Source organism: Tursiops truncatus, chromosome 19 (assembly GCF_011762595.2).
Source record: "Tursiops truncatus isolate mTurTru1 chromosome 19, mTurTru1.mat.Y, whole genome shotgun sequence".
Taxonomy (NCBI): domain Eukaryota; kingdom Metazoa; phylum Chordata; class Mammalia; order Artiodactyla; family Delphinidae; genus Tursiops; species Tursiops truncatus.
Genome location: NC_047052.1, coordinates 8520788 through 8533380, shown reverse-complemented (window position 1 = coordinate 8533380; position 12593 = coordinate 8520788). Strand labels below are relative to the sequence as shown.

Sequence of the window (12593 nt, the reverse complement as noted above, 5' to 3'; positions counted from 1 at the left end):
CCAGTCCCCTGGTGAGTGCTCAAAAGAACTGATCTCCTAGTATGTGCCAAAGGCCGTGCTGACGTCCCACGCACACCGTTTCCATCTATGACGCCTCGTGCATTCCAGGGTCTCAGGAAACGTTTTCCCTTCTGTCTTTTCTGCTCCTGCCTTCAAGCTGTAGTCAGCCCCAAACCTGGCAGAGTTCCTCTTTCTTTCCCTTTCTCCTGAGACTTTGTATAATTTCGCCCACCTGGAACTCCACGCCACACCCCCCCCCCCCCGCCCCCGCATCTTCCCTCTGTCCTATCTCCTGGCTAATTCTGATCCTTCTTCAGGTCTTGGGTTTCCTCTTAACAGCCTTACCTGAGTCCTTGTGCCAGTCCACTAGCCCCAAGGTGGGCTAGGTGTCCGGTCCCTGTGCTCACTGCCTCTGAGCCCTCATGGTGCCACGTGAATTCCCCACCTGCCCTGTGAGTGTCCTGAAGCCAGGATGACAGCTCTCATCTCTCCAGCTTCTTCGCCTACTGCAGTGCTCCGCACACAGTAGGTGCTCAACACATATTTATTCAATGACAGTGACTACACGAACATTCCGGTTCCTCGCCTTGCTTTCTGAAGTGCTAAGGCACACGAAACGTCCTGCCAAGTGTCCCAGGTGGCTGCCGTGTTGCAGCAAGGCAGTCCCCACGCTCACCTCTCACTCGTCCAGTGGCGCATCCCTCCGTTACCAGGACGCTTATCTTGTTCCCTAATCGGCCTGCGTCTTCCCGAGCAGGAAGTGGGTGGAAACATGGTGGAGATGTGCGGGCCCTGGAACTGAGGTGGAAATCAGCAAGTCTTGCTGGGATGGAATTCGGGATGAATGGAGGGAAGTGATTAAATACGCCGGTGTACCAAGGTGTGCCACCCGTATTCCAGCGCTGGCCGCCGCCACCGAAGCAGGCCCCATTCCAGCCTGGAGTCACAGCTGCCTCCCCAGGGCTTCGAGGGACATGGACACTCTTTCGTCATCTTCAAATACGAAAGCCCGCCTGCCCCCATTTCCACATGCCCAAATCGTGCTCATCCCCCAGGCGCAGCTCTGGCGCGAGGCTCCATGGAGCTCTGACCGCGGGGACTGGCTTCTGATAAGCATTTAGTAAAGGTTGGTCGTTAATGCAATTGCCGCTGCTTCCAGAAGCCGTCTCCGACTCCCGCCTTTTCTTTGTGGATCCCCACAGGTGCATCTTGACCTCCCTTCCGGAGCCTTCTGGAGCTCTGGGAGCTCATGGTGGAGTGGTTGGGCAGAACCGGGTTCAAGGCGGGCTTTTGCTACTTCCTCGCCGTGTGAGCTCTGAGTCCTTTACGTGCTCCTCCAGTCCTGGTCTTCAGCACATGCTGGGGCGCCAACTATTGGCCCTCTTGGTGTTGCAGGTGAAAACACTGGGACCTAAACTGAATGAAGGAGAAAGGGACCTTCTGGGCCCACGTGCCCCGAAGGTGCAGGAACGGAGCTGGTTGCAGGCAGGAGCCACACGATGTCCTTGGCACCGGCTTCCTCACCCCTCTTGTGCCTGGACTCCAGGCCAGGGCTCCCTGTGGGAGCAGCTCCAGCTCCAGCAGGTCCAATGGGAGTCGGGCTGAGTCCCCAGTCGGGCACATGGAAGTCATGGCTGGGGTCGAAATGGTCTGGCTCACGTGACTGGCTATCCGCCCACCCCGATCCAACCCCTGCGGCAAGGGATGAAATATGCTGACTGACTCAGATTAGACTCAGAAATGGGGTGGGCAGGGACGCGGGAAGTGAGTCTGAGTCTGAGTCAGTGAGCATACTTCATCCCTTTGCCACAGGGGTTGGACGGGCAGGGACACGGGAAATCACGGAGTGTGATGGAGGACCTGTCCTCCGCAGCATGGGGCCCCTCACCAAACGACAACATGACCGACAGCCAGAACGAACATGCTACTCACCCGGGCCCTGCCCTTGGCTTTAGCTCACTCGCTCTTCACAACGGCCGTCAGAGATACGTGCTGCTATTTCCATGTAGCTGAGAAGGAAGCTAAGGTACGGAAACGTGAGGGAGACTTTCCAAGGTCTCTCAGCCGGTGAGGGGTACAAGGTATGAATCCAGCATGGCGGCAAAGTTCATGCTCCAACCATCTTATTATCTATTGTGAGAGGGAGATATACCAGAAACACACAGACAAATAACAGATACTGTAAGATACTATATAATGTAATGTGGTATAGCATAGTATCACATAAGTTAGTATAGTATTATATAATATAATATAGCGTTGTATGTAAAATCATATCATATATCATATGAGGAAAGGCACTGGGAAGTGGTCCTTTTTTTTTGGTTGTGCCTCTCGGCTTGTGGGATCTTAGTTCCCCAACCGGGGATTGAACCTGGGCCCTTGGCAATGAAAGCTCAGAATCCTAACCACTGGACCGCCAGGGAATTCCCAAGGAAGTGGTCCATTTTTGTATCCATCCCGAGAACACCTATCACCAGCATGGAGCATCACGGGTACTGGATAAGTGTTGACCAGCTGACCAAATGAGTCATTCTATGAGTACAGTGAGGATCCTTTGATCTGAGAACCTTGTTTCTGCCATGGTAACATCATTATTATTACATTCCTATGTTTGTTTTGGTCACCTAAGAAGAACAAATAATCAAAAGAAGAAAGTTTGAGGAAAGATCAGGTGAGCTGAAATTTCTAGACCTATAGCCCTCCGGCTTCCACTGGTAGTGGGTGTTTAGAGATGTCAGGCTGACCCTGCGTGTCCCTAAGACTGTCTTATTGGACCCTTCAGGTGGAAAAGACCCCAGGAAGTCTGTTTTACAGGCAGGTGGAAAATGAGTTAAGGGTCAAAGGCAAATGGTACAGGGCTTTTGTACTTAATCTTTTTCCCTCCTTTTATAAAAGTGCCTTTGACATTTTTGAAATCTCTGTTACTATCCCCGAATTGGTGTTTGCTACACACGATTATGCACTGGTCTGTTTGTGGGTTGTTTTTGAGTGCTAAAGTGCACAGGTTGAGCTGAGAAGTGAAGATTTTGTGTTTTAAAGATGAGGTATATCCCCTCTCCTGGCCTTCTCAGAGCATAGGTTTGAAGGCAAATAAATAACCTTGGATTTCCTCACTTCAGCCCCTGCCTCCCAGCTTGTAGGCCAGTAGTATGTGACGCATTTAATCGAAGCATAAGAACGATTATGAAAATGCCCGTGAAATTATGTTCACATCTGCAGTCCAAATTGCGAATATCTCACCTTCCTCTACCGTCCTGGTGTCATCTGATCTCAGTTCCCTTGAGGTGACTAAGAGCCTAGTCACTAATATAACACCCACCAGCTTTATTGGAACTTACCGTCAGAAAGGTCTGTTTCCAGAAACTCCCTGCTCTGAATGCAGCTGCAGGGCCGGCCTTTCTTGGCCATTGCACAAGTCCGTGCATTGTCTCTGTACGGGAATCACTCCCCAGACTTGAGCACCAACATGAGATCGTGGTCCGTGTTCTACGTCGCAGGGAAGAAAGGCTTGGTTTAAAGTTACACGACAGGGGAATTAGACTTCTAGAAGTAGCACTCGATTGCCTACATTCTCACCCTTCCAACAATGCTGGGACGATTTGGTACAATGTGGTGATGGTGAGGATGATGATGGTGATGATGACGATGGTGATGATAAATGACCACTATCAGGAGATAACAGTGGATAGAGAAACGATCCAGACCCCACGAAGAAGGAACCATTCAAATCCAGAATATGGGCAATTCTTTAAGACAAAGGCTCCAGGTTCTTTGACAAGTGAATGACCTGTAAAAGAGAAGGGGAGAAAGGGAGACTGCTACAGATTAAAGCAGACATTCTGCTAGGTCTCAAAGCAGTGGCACAGACCCAGAGAGGCAGCGGTAGACTGGCGGGAGCGCCGGCTTGCGGGGGAGGCACGGGCCAGTGTCTACACTGCATGGCCTTCCCCACATCCTCGCATTTACCTGTGATGAGGTCCCCTGCCTGGGGAGACCTTCTCTGGTTGCTTCTCCTAATCACGGTGAGACGGTATGTGTCCACTCTATGCTCCAATGCCAGCATGGCCTTTGGACTGTGCATTGTAGTTATCCATATATATTTGACTTCTTGAAAATCTGAGGCAATTGTAGACCCACGTGCAGCTGAAGGGAATAAGATGCAATTTTATTACATGCGTAGATTTGTAGGATCGCCCCAACGTGGTCAGGATGCACCCCATTTCCATCGCAAGGGTCTCTCCTGCTAGACTTTTGTAATTGCGTGTTTACTCTCTATTCTCCTCACGATGCTGAGAGCATCCTGATCCAAGGGTCTTATGTTTCACCTCTGCGTCCTGGTTCAGGCTAACTCATACCAGCACCTAACTTCTAGGTGCTCCTACGTGAAAGCTTGCAGAAGAGACTCAAATTCTACCACAGTAAGAGAGGAGGAGACTCAGAATACTGTCTAGAAAGGGTCTGGCCAAGAGGGAGAGAAAACATCTCCAGGCACGAAGCACTAACAACGTACGAGCTTAAGGGAACTTTTCCTCTAGAGAGGACTGTGGAGATCTCAGTGGCAACTCTGGCATCGTACGGCCTTAAAACACCATCCCCTCGGGTGATTCAAACAGAAACCTGCATTAAGGGAAGGGTAGATTTCGCTGCAAAATGAAACATGTACACCTGACTTTTATTTTTTGGTCCTAATTTTATTCCTTTTGCATCATCTTTCCATGAATATGGGGGCTCTGAGGTTAATGCACTTGAAAATGGACTCGTGGTGATTCAGGCCATGGGGACATCTCCCCTGATGGGGACAGTGCCTTGAGCAAGGAACTGGAGGTCGTCAGCAAGAGTGTTGGGATTTTTCTTTAGACTTTCTCATGACAGATCTGGAAGAAGGCAAGTTTTCTTTAATTGGTCTCTAGCCCACTCTTGCTTTTCATCCTACTACTCTTAGGATTTTTGGAAACTGTCTTGGAGGAGCAGGGATCCTCAAATTACCCCAAGGACCTACTCACGTGCATCACTGACGCATGAAGACACCAATGACAAGTCTGAATCCCTAGGTTTTGATGAATGAACAAATCCCAACGTATGTAAGATGACTCTGAGTTTTCCCCCAGCCCAAGTCCTGAAAGGGAGTGACCGGTTGACCCTCATTGAAATCCTTAGGTATCAGGTCTTTACTCACGGAAAGCTCGTCCTGTGTCAGATTTTGTGTTAGTCGGGTAGACAGAGGGATAACAAATCCTGTTACTCATCCCTAGCCATATATCATTTCATCTGCCTGTCCATTTATCCATCCACCCATCCGCCTGTCCATCCATGCGTCCATCCACCCATTTTCATGTACAGAGTGCAAATTTCTTTTAGTAGCTCCAGGGGACATGGGAAAGGCCATGGAACCAGTTGCTTTTTTTTTTTTTTTTTTTTTTTTTTTGCGGTACGCGGGCCTCTCACTGTTGTGGCCTCTCCCGTTGCGGAGCACAGGCTCCGGACGCGCAGGCTCAGCGGCCATGGCTCACACGCCCAGCCGCTCTGCGGCATGTGGGATCTTCCCGGACCGGGGCACGAACCCGTGTCCCCTGCATCGGCAGGCGGACTCTCAGCTACTGCATCACCAGGGAAGTCCAAAGCAGTAGCTTTTTGAACTTCTTTGAGGCACCTTCTAGGCACAAACGCATCTTTGCCTCTTAGACATAACATCAGCCCCTTAGAATACACGTAGGACAGCTTCTTGGTGACAAAAGGAACCGGTGTTATTACCCTCCTGCTTTAAGTAAGAAAACTGGAAAATCTGACAGAAAGGTAAACCCTTGCTGTGGATAGGCCCCTGGTGCCCCCGGCACTTAGTATATTTTGTGTTTTGGTTTTCCAGAAATGAAAATCTCAGGGAAATGAAAAAAATATATTATTTTTTCCCTCATTGGCATCTATCTGTTCATCTCTCTAGGGGAATCTACTTCATATGGAATTCCCTGTGATTATTCCCTTTCACCTGGGGAAGTAGAAAATTTCTCCTGAACAACTTTGCTGAGGCTTCCTGAAGCTTCATCGTGACGGGACACATCTCACAGACAGAAGGGCACCTTGACTGGGTCATTCTCACTGGTTTCCTGTGGTTCTGTGAGAACCAATGGATTTGGATGGAATGGAATATGCCCTTGGTGCCGGTGAATGAACACTCCCATCATTCTGCACTGTGATGATCTTTCCCAGCTATTAGAAACAAAATCCAACTGGCTGGTCACCTAATTTTTCCAAATACAGTGACAGAGTCTCACTGCAAGGACCCCTATTGCCAAATCCTTGTCTACAAAGGTTTGGCACAAATTCTGATGTTACGCAACAGAAGCTGGGAAGAGAAAACACGTACTAAACAAATGAGAAGAGAGAAGATGCAAGAAAAAACAAAGCCTGGGCTTACAACTGTGCTTATGCTGTCTTCAGGCACAGTCGAGTCAGGGCACCGTGCTGTGGTCTGATGTCGTCAAGGCCACATACCCTTGCACAACTTACGGGGTTGGGGAATAATTACTGACGACCCACTCAGAGGCAGGGCTTTTCTCATTGCTCTAGGGAGTCAGTACTTATGCCTTGTGTTAACTAACCTGTCTGGATGTGATGTTTAGGGGAGTCTCTTCTCCGTAAAGTGTCAGAGCTACACCAGAGGCACACAGGAGTACGTCTTAGACGTCTACGCGTCTATGTGTGCACCCACATTTTTCAAAGCTGTTTCTGTGTCAAAGCGTGTGGCAGAAACACCACACGGTGCCTGGCACGCAGCAGCCGGAAACTGGTTTCCTCCTGATTTCCAACTTGGGAGGCACTGGGAGGTGTCAGTATATCTGCTGGGGGTACCACTCGCATTGTACAGACACTTCATTTCAATCAAATCATCCACCAGCGTGTGCCTTCTCGCTGCAGCTAATAACTCTTTGGTACAGTGCTTTGGAATGTCCACTGGCAGACGAGTCTTGCCCAAGCCACGTTGGGTCGGCTGGGGCCGGGGCACGACCTTGACCCTCCGGACTTCCGGCCCGTGCTCTGCCAGAGACGACCTTGCTTCTCTTCACTGTCCCTGCTGAGACGTTGTTGACTTAGCTATGAAGGGAGCTGCCCACATCTCTGGGAGGCTCCCTTACAGGCGAGATCTGTGAAGAGTCTGGCACCTGTGCTCAATCGATAGACACGGCTACTGCTATTATTACTAATCATCGGCTTTCTGAGAGAATTCATAGAAACGTGTGACTTGGCTTCTTCTGCTTCTGAGAACCGGAGGTGAGTGCCTGCTCCTTGGAGGAAGTTCTGTGGCTTAGAGAGAAAGAAAATCGTATTCCAAAGTGACCTTTCCCCCACAAATGCTGTTCAGTGCCCAGAACTAATTAGCCAGGCTCTAATTGGCTTGGAGTCTGAGAGGACCGGGCAAAGCCACTCCGTGGAGATGACACAGTCCGCAGGGTTCCCTGGTTACTCTCCTGGTGACTTCCGCATTACATTTGTTCCGTTTGCTGGTAGCAAGCTGGTTTTTCAGATGGGATGGCTCGCCAGCTCCTTCTGCGCCTGTGAGCCCAGCAACCAGGAAGCTGGGAGGGGCCCTGGGGATGCAGAGGGAGACCACAGCCCGGCTTCTCCCCCCGACGGCTCCACCCTGTCTGTGCCCGGGAAGGAAGGAAGAAAGTCACAGACCCGCTGTCGGTCAGCCATGATGGGCCACCAGCCAAGGAGGGGAGGGCAGCAGGGCCTGGGAAAGGAGGACGTGTGGTGTGTGAGGGCAGCGGCCTGGGCAGCGGAGCCTCCGCGGGTGCCGAGTCCCCAGGGGGCTGCAGGGGAGCCTTGCGGGGCAAGGAGCCAGGGCTCAGAGCAGTGTGTGGTGAACAGCCTTCCACACAAGCAGCCAGGATGACCGTGCCGGCGGGCAGGCGCGGGAGGGAGGGCACACGGCGTGTGGGGAGGGGTGGGAGCCTGGGGATCGAGACCCGCCTCCTGTCTGTCTCCCCTGATGGGAAGCCAGGGCCGCCGGAGGGGCGGGGGCTGCCTGGTTGAGGGAATGGAGCCACCAAACCACTTGGCCTTTGAAAGATGGGACTGGAGGTCTAACCTAAGCCTTGAGAAATCCCAGGAGAGCAACCCAGGTCCTTCGATTCTAGTGCAGACCTTAAATGACGTTTGAACGTAAGACAAGAAAATAATGACCCAAGTCCCTTATTTCTCTTCCCAGTACCCCCAGTGCATGGCTTATCGGGGCCCCTATAAAAGGCCGGCTGCATCGTGACGATGCGCTCACCTTGGTAATCCACATCGTGTACCCACCTCCCAATCAATGGATGCTTCTCATATCACCCTTTGAATACTACTTCTACAGTTTATCATTGACTGTCTTTATCTCCATATACCTGTGAGCTCTTTGAGGGCAGGGATGGAATCTTACCTTCATCCCCTTCTTAACTCCAAAGGCACGTGCTTCATTACATGAATGAAAAGTCAATAACGTTGGAAATTAGCTACTGCTCTGAACATCAGCGACTGTCTTTCTTGGGGGGCCTCTGGGGCCAGAGGGCATCTCCTTGTCTCAGGGTCCGATGAGGAAAGTCGCCTCCTGCCCCAGCCTTGAACACTCCTGTGAGGACAGAAGGGTGTTTGTTATCTGTCAGCATAATTAAAACCAGATTGAAACTCACCCTTCCTCCCAAAATGACACGAGAACTTGATGCCTAATGTCCATGAGTTTTGTGTTCCTGAGTCGTGCTTTTTTTTTTCCTATCTTCATTTCTCATCAGCACAAAAGAATGTTCTTTCTCTTTTTGACTTTACCAGAAATGACACTTATTTGTGTAGGAAAGGCTAAGATAAGTTTCTAAGTAAAGGAAGCACCATCATTCTCTCTCTGTACATTGACTACTACCTGGGGAAAGCCATCTGCACTAAAATGTGCCACATCTTGTCCATGAAAAACCCACTGCATTTGTAATGCTCTATTGTCCGGAGCCTGTTCCCCCAGCATCCCTGGGGTCAGAGGTCAAACTCTTCTGGCAATGAAGGGTGGAAAGGTCACCAAGAAGAAAGTTTTCTGATTCCTCTGCAAAAGCAAATTCCCTTCCTCAAAGCACTTCCTCCCCCGCAGCTTACACTCCAATAAGAAGAAAGAGGTAGATGTGGGGAAAACTGTCATGTAGTTATTGAATGTGACCCCGTAAGGAAGAGATCAGAGCAGCGGCAGCAGCTGCAACAGAGAAAGCAGGCAGCCAGCCTCCGTTGCTGGTTTTCCCTCCCCGCAAATACCATTAGTATCAATGGTATTTGTATGCAACCCCACCCCCATCTAATTCCAGAGCATTTTCATCACCCCCCCCAAACCTGTACCTATTATCACTTTCCATTCCCCCTTCTCCCCAGCGACCACCCATCTCCTTTCTGTCTCTATAGATTTGCCACTTCTGCACATTTCATATAAACGGAATCATACAAAATGTGGTCCTGTGTGTCTTTTACTTAGCTTAATGTTTTCAAAGTTCATCTACGTTGTAGCGTATGTGGGTACTTCATTCCTTTTTATGGCTGAGTACTATTCCGTTGTACGGATACACCACATTTTGTTGCTTCATCCATCAGCTGATGGACCTTTGGGTTGTTTCCACCCTTTGGCCACTGCGAACAACACTGCTATGAGCAGTTGTGTACAAGGTGTTGGGTGGACGTATGTCGTCCTTTCTCCTGGGTCCACATCTATGAGTGGAATTGCTAGGTCACATGGTGGCACAACGTTAACTGTGTGAGGAACTGCCCCGCTGTTTTCTTTTTTGTGGGACCACACAGTGGCCTGTTGAGTGGTCTCTCTGCCCCCAGTGTTGTCCCCTCCCTCTGGTCAGGTCTCCTCACCACAGCAGCAGGGAGCAGAGTCTCTCACCCAACAGACACTTTTAGAGCCTGTATAGGGAACCAGAGAGACAAGGTCCTGTCCAGTCAGCTGATATTAAAGCATCAGCTGGGTCGTGACACCCAGAATAAAAGCACAGCTCTGGGCCAGTAGGTCCAGAAGCATCTCCCCTGCTTTTCCCTCCCTCTTGCTGATGATTCTCCAGTCACTCTGGCCTTCCTTGGACACTGGCTTTCTCCCGCCTTGAGCCTTTGCACATATCATTTATTTTGCTTCCTCTGCTTAGATTAGAACGTGCCATTCTTCACAAAGCTGCCCGAATGAAGGAGTAAATAAATCGAATTCAGTATATTCAGTGTATTAACTTGCTCAAGGCCACACAGCTGGTTGATGGCAGACTCCCCGCTGGATTCTCGTATCAAAGGCTTTTTGTTTGTGTGTTTGCTTTAAATCTTTCCTTCTAGATGACCATCGAATATATCAGCCTGTATTACAAACCTTTTTTTTAGCCTCTGTATCAGGGCTTCTCGACCTCAGCACTATTGATATTTGGGAATGGATAATTCTTTGTGGAGGAGGTTATCCTGTGTGTTGTAGGACGTTTCTGCATCCCTAGCTTCCAGGCACTGGATGCCAGTAGCAACTCCTGCCCCCCAAACCTCCGCAGCTGTAACAACCAAAACTATCTCCAGCCATGGCCAAGGTCCCTTGGGGGAAAAACTCATCCAGTCGAGAACCACGACTCTACGGCTATTGTCTTGTTCAATGAATACTGGAGCTGAGACCAGCCAAGGGTATTTCCAACCCCTCCTTACCAAAGAGTTTTAGCCAATTCCCCTTTAATAAGGCAGGACATGAGGCCTGTATGAATTTAGAAGAAATCTGCACAACAAGGTTGGAAATCAAAAGAGTTTGTGCTTGATCTGCAGTAAATGAGAATATTTGATATGCCAGATTCCTCATTCCAAAATTCTGGCCAATAGATACCAACTTAGTGGGACCCTAACCCTCCTGGGTCAGGCAGATAGTATGATCCTGTACACTGAGGCATTTCCTCAAAGTATTTTTCCAGGTAGTTTGGATCATCCTTTTCAGAGATCAGAACTTTGGAGTGATGGGAAGGGGGAAGAGATGAACACAGAAGGAGACCCTATGACAAAGGGGTCCATTTTAAATGCTTCGTGTTAATTTCAACAGCTTGCATCTCCCTACATCCTTAGTATTAGGACTGAGTCTGAGAAGCCGAAATGAACACAACTGCTCCGAGCCCATGACTGTGCAGACCAGGATGTTCCCCGGCTCCTGCAGTGCTGTTCAAACTTGCACGCAGCTGCGGGCTCCATTAGTGACCCCCGGGAAAATATCAGTGTTCTTAGCTGGAGATGTCCAAATAACAAGATTCATCTTTTTCCCCCTGGCAGAAGCAATAAATTTGCATGATGCATATTAAATGTTTAATTAAAACCCAGTGCTAAAGCATTTTCAGGAAGCTATAAAAGCCCTTTGGAGGAGGTCTGGAAGCCAGGGGTGCCTGTAAGTTTACCAAGTGCACTGCTGCCCATCGGACACCAGGTTTCATCTTCGCTCTGTTTCTCTTTGGTACCTGAGTTGTTTCACAGGTGTTGGAGGTGCCTGATGTAATGATTCAGTGATGCTCTGATGACTGCTAAAATGACAAGGATTTGAGACTTTAAGGGTAGAATCCCCAGGCTCCTCTGGCCAGATCCAGAACCCACGTCCTTGCCCCTCCTGCGGCAGGAAGTGAGTTGGGCACCTGGCGCAGAGCCCGTGTAGGAGAAACATAGCGATCCCAAGAGCAATTTGAAGCTGAAGGGGGGAAGTGCCTAGAGACAGAATTTTGCTCCTTTGGCTGTAATTGCCAGTGAGACTTCCTGGGGCCTCGGAGGGGGATGCTTTCCGAGCAGAGAAGCCGGGCTCAGACGACGCTCCCCAGGTACTCTCACGCTGCAGGACGAAACCTTATTTAGTAGCTGTATTAATTGAATCCTCACTTTGCGTGGATTGATGGAATTCATATCAGAAGGTCCCCTCGCTGTTGGAGATGTCCCTCGCTGACTGCCTCCGCCCTCCAAAATAGGAACTCAACTTCACAGCTGATTTTTTTTTTCCCATTTGCTCATTCATTCCTGCATCCATTCATGCACTCATTTATTCCATAAAAGCCGATCCAGAACCTTCTAGGTATCCTGGGCTGTATCCGTCCTGAAGTCAACCTTGATCTACTAAATGCCAGGCACCGTTCTAAGCGATTTACACGCACCATTGTCTCCAATCTCCATGAGTCTTTTGAAAGCAGAGGGTTTTCTCCAGCTGGAAGCAGAAGGGGAAGTTGGAGAGGTTCAAAGCCCAAGGAGGACTGGGCCGGCTGTCGCTGGCTTGAAGCTTTCGGGTGTGGGGGGAGCACGTGACAAGGAAGGTGGGTGCTCCCCAGCAACAGAGAGTGGCTCCCAGCTGACAAAAGCCATGGGGACCTCAGCCCCACAGCGACAGAGAAATTAATTCTGCCAACAATCTGGATGAGCTTGAAAGGAGACTCTCCCCCAGGGCCTCCAATTAAGAGCTCAGCATAGCCGGCATCTTGACTGCGGCCTTGTACGAGCCCCTCCGCAGAGAACCTGCCTCAGCCCACTCAGACTTCGGACCAACAGAACCGCGGTATCATACGTGGGCGTTGTTTCAAGTCGCGAAGCTTGCGGTCTTTGTTGTG

The 12593-nt window shown here is 49.9% G+C and overlaps 1 protein-coding gene across 20 annotated transcripts in view; it reads right to left on the bottom strand.

Annotated features, from left to right (window-relative positions):
• The window catches only part of LOC109550947 (transcription factor Maf), a 591860-nt gene that overhangs the window by 380832 nt on the left and 198435 nt on the right, over window positions 1–12593 (bottom strand). For 18 of the 20 annotated variants that reach the window (XR_012328244.1, XR_012328245.1, XR_012328246.1 and 15 more), the window contains 5 exons: window positions 8420–8608; window positions 6600–7302; window positions 3970–4146; window positions 3342–3790; window positions 1933–2130 (listed from right to left, as the gene is read on the bottom strand). The gene's annotated coding sequence lies outside the window, so the exon portion shown is untranslated. The remainder of the gene's footprint in view (window positions 1–1932; window positions 2131–3341; window positions 3791–3969; window positions 4147–6599; window positions 7303–8419; window positions 8609–12593) is intronic. The other 2 variants (XM_073796729.1, XM_073796724.1) reach the window with 2 other exon arrangements.